Source organism: Acomys russatus, chromosome 8 (assembly GCF_903995435.1).
Source record: "Acomys russatus chromosome 8, mAcoRus1.1, whole genome shotgun sequence".
NCBI classification, from domain to species: domain Eukaryota; kingdom Metazoa; phylum Chordata; class Mammalia; order Rodentia; family Muridae; genus Acomys; species Acomys russatus.
Genome location: NC_067144.1, coordinates 8,800,623 through 8,809,462, shown reverse-complemented (window position 1 = coordinate 8,809,462; position 8,840 = coordinate 8,800,623).

The following is an 8,840-nucleotide window of genomic DNA, read 5'->3' as shown; positions in this document are numbered from 1 at the left end:
GGGAGGCGCAGGCCGCTGGATCTCTGAGTTCTAGTCCAGCCTGGTCTACAGAGCAAGTTCTAGAACAGCCAGGGCTACACAGAAAAAAATCTTGTCTTGTAAAACAAAAATAAAGCAACCAAACAAATATGTGCATGTTGTTTTACATCAGTGTTTGTAGTCATTAATAGACACAAGGAATGAAAGGCCATTCTAGCCACAGAGGTGGGGTTTGTTTGCTTGTTTTGGCAAAGAGATGAAAAGAAAACAAGGCAGGGATGATAAGATTGCTAGGCAGTTAAGAGCACTGACTGCTTTTCCAAAAGGCCTGGGTTCAATTCCCAGCACCCACACGGCAGCTCACAACTGTCTGTAGTGCCAAAATCTGACACCCTCACATAGATATACTTGCAGGTAAAACACCAATATACATAAAATAAAGATGGCATGGCCAGGCATGGTGGGCACGTGTCTTTAAGGAAAGAAGGGAGGAAAAACAGAAAGAAAGGAAGGATGGATGGAAGGAAGGAATAAAATAAGGTGTTTTGAGCACTGGTTCTGTTCTATTGCTTTCAAAACATTCTGTCTCAACCTATATAAAACACATGGAGCAGCATCCACTACAGTGCTGGACCATCCATTGTAGGGGCCATGAAGGATCTAGTAACAGAGGACTAAGGCCTTCATTCCAGTTTAGATCTCAAAGAACGAAGTCCAAAGTTCCTGAGAGCACCAAGCACATCTTACCATCAGGGAAAGAAAGTGAGTATTGAAAAGAAGAGATGACTTGAGTGTGCATCATCTGTAGGAGTGGAGTAGAAACAGATGAGCAGAACCAGTTAAACTATCTGGGCAGCTTCCGGTAGCTACTGGGAGCAGAGTTTAGTTGTAGGGCCTTCCTTCTAGTCTGGGTCCTGTTTCAGGATCTATAGAAATCTGCTTCTGGTCTGGAAAGATGCTCAGGTTTCCAGGCTCAGCTTAAGAAATAAAAGAGTAAATTGTCATGGTTTCACTAGTATATGGAATATGGAATGTGGATTTGTAGAAACAGAGTGAAATTAATGTTTTTATTATCATGACTTGCCTGTTCTTGTTTTGCTTTAGGTTGCTCTTTTGGTCACCTTGACATAAGATGGAGGCATCTGAGAAATGAAAAGGCAATCACCATTCAGAAAATACATCCGTAGAATTGGCCAGTTGATAAGCCTGTGGGACATTTCTTGATTGATGATTGATGTTAGGGGTCCATCCCACTATGGGTGATGTTGCAGCTGGTGAAAACAGGCTGAGCAAGCCATGAGGAGCAAGCCAGCCATCGGTTTCCCTCTATGGCCTCCAAACCAGTTCTTATCTGCAGGTTCCTGACTTGAGTTCCTGCCCTAACTTCCTTCAGTGATGGACTGTGACATGGAAGTGTGAGATGAAACAAATCCTTTCCTTCCCAAGTTGCTGTGGGTGATGATGCTTTATCACAGCCATAGGAATGATAACCAAGACAGCATGCTAACAGACAAGGGTTAGGAAGCTTGTAGTAGAGCCTGGAGCCTGGTCTTGTCTGCTATATTTGACCTCAAGGATGGAGGTGCTTTTGTCTATCAACCCCACCTTAAGTTAGAGTCACAATCCCTTGTTGTCTCCTCCTGCCTCACTTATATTTTGGAGTGAGATCCCTGTAGGCAATCTTTTGATGTATCTTGTTATATAAGACCTGCAGAGTAAATAATCCGAGATTTGTGGGGGAGAGAGGATAAGTCATTTCAACAGAACCTATAGAAAATAGGTGACAGTGCTTAAGGGATCATGGAGAAAAGAGTAGGTATCTGGGACTGACACTGGGTGATGGGCAGGACAGATAGAGCAGCTGCTCCCAAAGTGCACTGTGGCCCTGGCTGGTTGAATTTAAGTGGCCTGGGCTTTCTCCACTTTGGAGAAAACTTGTCCCCTGGCTTCATTTGAATAATCCAAGACAATCTCATTTAAAGACCTTTATCTTTATCTTAATCACATCTTAAAGTCACCTTTGTCATACAGGTCAACATATTTGGAGGCTCTAATTCATTGGTCCTCAACCTTCCTAATGCTGTGACCCTTTAATACAGTTCCTTATGTTGTAGTGACCTACAACCGTAAATTATCTTCATTGCTACTTCCTAACTGTAAATTTTGCTACTGTTATGAATCATAATGTCAGTATCTGTGTTTTCCCATGGTCTTATGTGACCCCTGTGAAAGAAGTCATTTGACCCCCGAAGGGGTCTTGACCCACAAGGTGAGAACTGCTGCTCTAAGTGTTTGGCTACCACTGTCTTTTGAGACCTATCTCTCTGCCTACCACATATAGTCTCATTACACTTTGCCCAATGCATCAAGAGTGAGCTTCTATTTGAACAATGTCCTTAGAATAAGGTGTCCTCCTTGAAGTCAGTCTCTTTCAAATGATCTGAGAAGGTCAGGGACAACTGTAAGACGGTCATAGGAAGACATTGTTCAAATTTACTGGAGTCCAGAGATGCAAATAGGACCATGCTCGAGGGGAGAAAGCAGGATGATGACACATCTTGGATGGCTACACAGTGGATACTCGGAAGAAGTCAGCTGCCAGCCTTTGACCTGGCTCGAGAAGACGCTACGTGTAGGGTACCGGTTGGGATGTTGGGATGCTAAAAAATGAGATTCTAGATTCAAGTGATGGCAGGGTTCAGAAACATTGTGACTCTTTAAGATTTGGGCATCTATTTGCTTGCTAAATGAGTTGGGAGCAGGCAGTCCATCTTGTTCAGGAACCAGAGCACCAGAGTGACTTGGTAGTAATTGCCCGCTGTGTATTTATAATGATGAGTCAAATAAAGTTTCAGAATTTACCAACAAGAAGCAAAAGTCCCAGGGGACAAAATGGACGTCATGCCCCCAGCTTCCATTAAAGCTAATGAGAAGTTAATCATGTCAATAGCGGTGACATAGTAGTGTCTCAAGAACAGAAAGGCTCAAAATGCCATTGGCTGAACACTAATTCGAATAACTCCAGTTCGCATAGAGTGTGGGGGATAAAGGACAGCAAGAGATTGCATTAGTGCTCCGCAGCCCACTCCAATTTCAGCTACAGCAACACTGCCTCTTAGCTTGAAGTGTTTGTCCAAATGAAGCACTTCATTAAAAAAAAAAAAAAAAAAAAAAGTAAAAAAGAGTGGTTTGAGCTACTAAAGAAACTTCAGTCTCAATCATGAAGGCTTGGGAAAGGTGTCTGTGCCATGAAGCTGTTTACATCTTCCCTTAGCAACATACAGCCTCAGGCCCACCTCCATTTTTCATACTTCTAACCCTGGTGCAAGTAATGTTTTCACGTGGGGGTGGGGGCGATTTCCTCTAAGCTGTGATCTGAATCACAGGTGCTTACGTACACGTGAGGGAATTGGAGGGGTGGCAAATTTGTGTGAGTGGGACCATCGAGGGGCAGAGAAGGAGATGCCATGTCTCTTCACCAAACTGTAAAGTGCAGGTGTGCCAACTATAGACAGGCTTTGATGCTTAGCTGATGTAAATGTCACGTTTTATAGCTAAGCGCAGGAATTAGCTCTCAACTCCCTTTGGAGCTGTGATGTTTCTACTGACAAGGAAGCCTGTGGCTTCCTTCCGCGGTGGCCCTACCTATTATTCCTCTGATGCATTCCTATCAAACGTTGACACCTCTGCCCTCACCGGAAGTGATTGATTCATCCTTTATCCATAGTTGCTGTCAAAGGTTTCTTTATATTTTACACTGGTGTGCCTGGCCGGCCTCTTCCACAGCTCTATTTTGTGGCACCTTCTCACGTTTCACGTTTGCCTCCTCCTCCCCTGATTCATTTCCTGCTTTTTAAAACACTAAAGAACCTTGCACTTCGCTGCTAGGGTCTCATTCATGACCTCTGACCCTCCAGAGCCTTTCTTATGCTCCTCTCTCAGTTGTGCTACCTATCTGTAAAAGTGTCGGAGTGCCCACGGTGATAAACAGGGCTTGGGTCTGATTCGTGCCCATTTCCCACCTCCCTCCTTGGCCATAGGGCAGGCCAGCCCATAAGGAAAATAATAACCATAGTGACGGCATATGCGAACACAATACTTACTAATGCCAGAAGCTGTTTTTAAACAGTTTCACACTGATTTATTCCTTTAATTTTGCAACACTGATAGGAGATCATTGCCAAGGTTGGGTATGTTGCTCAAGGGCACACAGCTCGTTAGTAATTGTGCCAGAAGTGGAGCCAGGGAATCTGACTCCAGACTCTCGCTCTTAGCCTGCACACGTGCGCTGGTATGAACATGCATTTGTTCATCTGGATCTATGTCTGCTATCACCCTGCTGTCTCTCCATCCATCCACCATCTATCTCTAGTCATACCTCTGCTCTCATTGAAGCTAGGCAGGATGTCTGCTAGATGGGCACTCTTCCTAATTAAGGACTCCGTTTTTCCCTTGAACTAAAAGAATGAGCAGCGGGGCCCAGTGAAACACCAAGGCAGGCAGAGAGCAAATATTCTAGGGGTAGTTGTGGGACCTTTCTCTCTAAACCATCTCATGGATTTTTTATAGGGAATGAAAATAAGAACAAACAGTTTATTTCTAAATGCCTCTAAATGTCCGTGCCTCTCCTACTCACTCCAGAAACACTAAGAGGTTCAGACATGTGGAGGCAGGAACCAGGCTGTCTTCAGGTGAATAAATATTAACACCATCTGGTTTCCCATTTACCAAGATAAGCACCAGAAGCTTTAATAATTAATCAAATTAGGACCTAAAAATAATTTCCCTTTTAGGAAGTTTGTTTCTGTTAGCTATCAATTAACACTGATGACTTCAGCTCCCTTCTCAGCGTGTCTCGGAAAATGGGAAACAGAGAGCCTCTGCAGTGTGTTAATGGAGCTTAATACACATTGCCTAATGAGGCGTAAAGGCCTTGCTTGCTCTGAACACTGCAATCATTTAGGAGCTTTTAAAACACAGTGTCAAGCCTTAACTCTCACCCACCTCTACCTTGGGAAGTGAGTGGTGCACTTAAGGCTTTATCTGTGCCTGGTGGAGGTGAGTGTCTCATTACATTTTCCATTTGCCAGATTCTTTCATTGCCGTGAAAGGCTTTTGCCCATCTGAGCTCCATGCAATGGTTTCCGGCACCTTCCAGAACCACCACGGAATGCGGACCTATCACAGTTGGGGCCTTGCACTGATAATCTTCATTTGTTGGGCCCTGATTTGTCTAAGCGCCCCCACAGGCTCAGAGCCGAGACTCAGCAGGCCATACAGTCTACACACACAGTTCTTGGAGCCTGGATTTCTGTGTTTAAATTCAGGCTTTACTCTTTACCACTGCGTGGCCTTAGGCAGGTGACTGAGCCCCTCTGTGCCTTTCCCTCATAAAAGGAGATGGGGTCAGATATTCTAAACATTAGCCAGGTTCCCCTAAAATCCCTTTTCGAAAGGCCTATCTGCTCATTTCCCTGGGTTAGTTTATTTCGAAAGATCTTGGTAAGTCAGTGTGGGCAGAGTTCCTACCCTGGGTATCTGACCTAGTTCCTACTGTTGCCCGATCACTTTGGCCTGTCTCCAGCAAGGATCCCGGTGGGCTGGTCCTGCCGGTGTCCCAGCTCTCATGCCTCTGTGTAGTAATTTTCCATCTACTAATTTACCCTCCTTCCCAGTTTGCTTAGTGCCTACGAACTCCCAATTGTTCTGATTGGATTTGGAATCGAGCACAGTTCTGAACTGTGCTTTCTCTTGCCCCATTGCAAAAGGATTGAACAAAACTCTTCTTTCCTGCTTTAGAGTCCATGTGGTTTTCTTAAGCAGCTGATAGTAACACCAGAACCTCCTTCAAGTGGTCACCACTTGGATGACCAATCCAATGGATCCTTCAGAACAATGACCACCGTGGCCTAAGGGGTCAGCAAAGGTTACCAATGGTCACCACCTTGTTTTTATACCATGTTGGTGGACTCTTCCATAAAGTCTCAGAAAGCATGCTCTGCATGTAGCGGAGAAGTGTGGGGCTGGGGATTGGAGCATCTCCACTCAGTTTCTGTCTACTGGCTCTCTGGCTGGCACCTGTGAGCAAATCACTTACTTCTCCCTTCTTAGTTTTAGTCTGCATCTGTCAATTGGTGTTTTAATTCTTCCTGCCTGGCTGTCCCTTGCCCCTGCTGTGAAGGCTAAAGGCTGCAGTAACATAAAAGGAGCTTGAGATGGGCTGGAACATTGTTGTAAGGTGACATACTCTAGAAGGTGGAACTAAGCAATGCTCTCCTTGTCCTCAAAGGGCCTGCCACTAAACAAGAGTGTTTAGACAGACGTATAATGATGGACACCATGAGCAAAAGAGGATGCTAAGGTCAGGATGTGTCTCCCCAAAAGTTCACATGTTGGAAACTTCTCCAAATTTACAAGTTAATGGTGTTTGGAGGTGAGGTCTTTAGAAGGTACTTAGGATTAGGAGATGTCCTGAGAGTAGGCCTTTCATGGTAGCATTAGTGGTTTTAGAAGGAGGAGGAGGAAGAGAAAGAGGAGGATGGGAAGGGGAAGAAGGAAGAGGAGAAGAAGGAGGAGAAGGAAGAGGAAGAGGAGGAGGAGGAAGAGAAGAAGAAGAAATAGAAGAAGAAGAAGAAGAAGAATAGAAGAAGAAGAAGAAATAGAAGAAGAAGAAGAAATAGAAGAAGAAGAAGAAGAAGAAGAAGAAGAAGAAGAAGAAGAAGAAGAAGAAGAAGAAGCTGTTGACAGGCCCACAGTGCCATGCTTTCTATGTCTTAGTGCATAACAACTGTCATATTAAGATATAGCAAGATGCCCTTCAGTATGTACTAAATCAAAGCTGGCCCCGGCTTGTAGATTTCCTAGCCTTCAGGACTGTGAGCCAAATCAAATTATATTCTCTATAAGTTTGTTAGTCTCATGTGTTTTGCCATAGCAGCATAAAATGAACTATGACAGGGCACAAGGAAGCAAGAGAAGTCACACTGGGAATACTCTGTGGATGCAAGAGAGCCCAGTGGGGATAAAGTAAGGCAAGAATATTCTAGAGGAACAGTATGGCAGCAAGCAAATCGCAGAACTGGTGATTAATGCCATATCCACCTCTGAGAGGTGGACACATGCATGCTTTGTATTCAGGGACTTGTCTAGAAAGGCTTTAGATGCGTGGTACAAAGTATTCTGTTTCATTTTAAATTTGAACTTTACTACTGAATAACTATGGGATGTTTAGAAAAGTCATTTGCCTCTCAGGCTCATTTTTATATATTTAAAATGTGAATCCCAGAAACTGGGCAGTTGAGGCAGGAGAATGGAGAACAGGGAGACAGAGATACCATATCAAAACAAAATGAGAAAACAAAACAGAAATTCAGATCGCACTTTATTAACATCTGTAAGGACCAATATATTAATGACTGTATATTCAATTTATATATTAATATAGACTACTTATTAATATAGATTATATATTAATATAAACTATGTATTAATGGCTGCTAACCTCTTAAAACAGTCCTTGGACCACAGCATTTCCACACAGACACTCTCTAGAATTGGTCAACATCTGGACAGGTAAATAAAAGTAGTTTGGGGCTTTCAGAAATGTATGTCATTTACACTGTATATGTGCATAGAGGGTGGAAAAATCAAGTGCATAGCAACAGATGATATCTGCTCAGAGCCATGGACTCTGTTGGAAAGCTGCCTGGGAGGCGACTGGCTCCAGGCCAATAAGCCCTGCTCCATGGTGAGGTCATCTTCCCAGAACTCTTTGCAGCCATATGGTGCTTCCACATTGTAAGATAAAGAAGAAAGGCACCACTTCCAAGGCAAATCAGGGGGATTAGATCTGAGAATGTTCTAGACAATCTGCTGCCGTGCATGGTTTGAGTATTTACACATCCCAAATCCACAGTAAAAGGGAATTCTCAACACAGCAGCGTTAAATATGAGGCTCTTAGGATGGGAGCAGTGACTCACTAAAGGGCCAGAAGGAGCCAGCCATGCCTTTTGTCCTTCCATGCCATTCAAGGAAACAAGAATAAGGTGACATTTTGAAGGTATTGAGGGATGGCTCAGTGTTTAAGCACACTTACTGCTCTTCCAGAGGACCTGAGTTCAGTTCCGAACACCCACACCAGGAGGTTCACAACTGCCTGTAACTCCAGTTTCAGAGTATTTGACACGCTCTTCTGGCTTTGGTGGGTACCCTACCACAAACAGACATATACATAAACGTTTTTTAAAAAGCCTTTTTTTAAAGATACCATTTTGAAAGCAGAGACTAGCTCTCATCAGACACCAAACCTGGGTGTGGTCATGAACTTTCCAGCCTCCAGATCTTTGAGAAATAAAATTTTGTTATTTATATAATACTTCGTCTCAAGGCTTTTGTTACAGCAGCAAAAACAGTCTAAGGCATTGCTTAAATTAATGTAGCCAACTAGTGGCGGAGCCATTATAGAATTTAGAGATTTCGCTTTCTGAGCCAGTGCTCTTTGCTACAGATGACTTAGGAAGGCCTGAGGATATGGATTTTCTTGTATCCCTCATTAAAATGAGTTACTAAGAGGATTGGATACTTTTGAAAGTAGAAGTGTCAGTCAGTGTGTAGGGCATGGAGCTAAGGAGAAACAATGGGGAGCAATCATCTTCGTTATCCAGACCCTGGGGTCCTAAGTAAAACTGTCCATGAAGTGGCTCCTGGGCATGTGGTAGGGAGAGAAAGTCACATGGGACTAATGTACTCACGTCCCTCAATGCCTTTCAGGTCTCAGTTGATGCGACAGCTCTTCCACTTTTACGCTGTCCCTGGACATTGCTATCCTATGCCACCTTTGACTTCTGAACACTGGCTGACC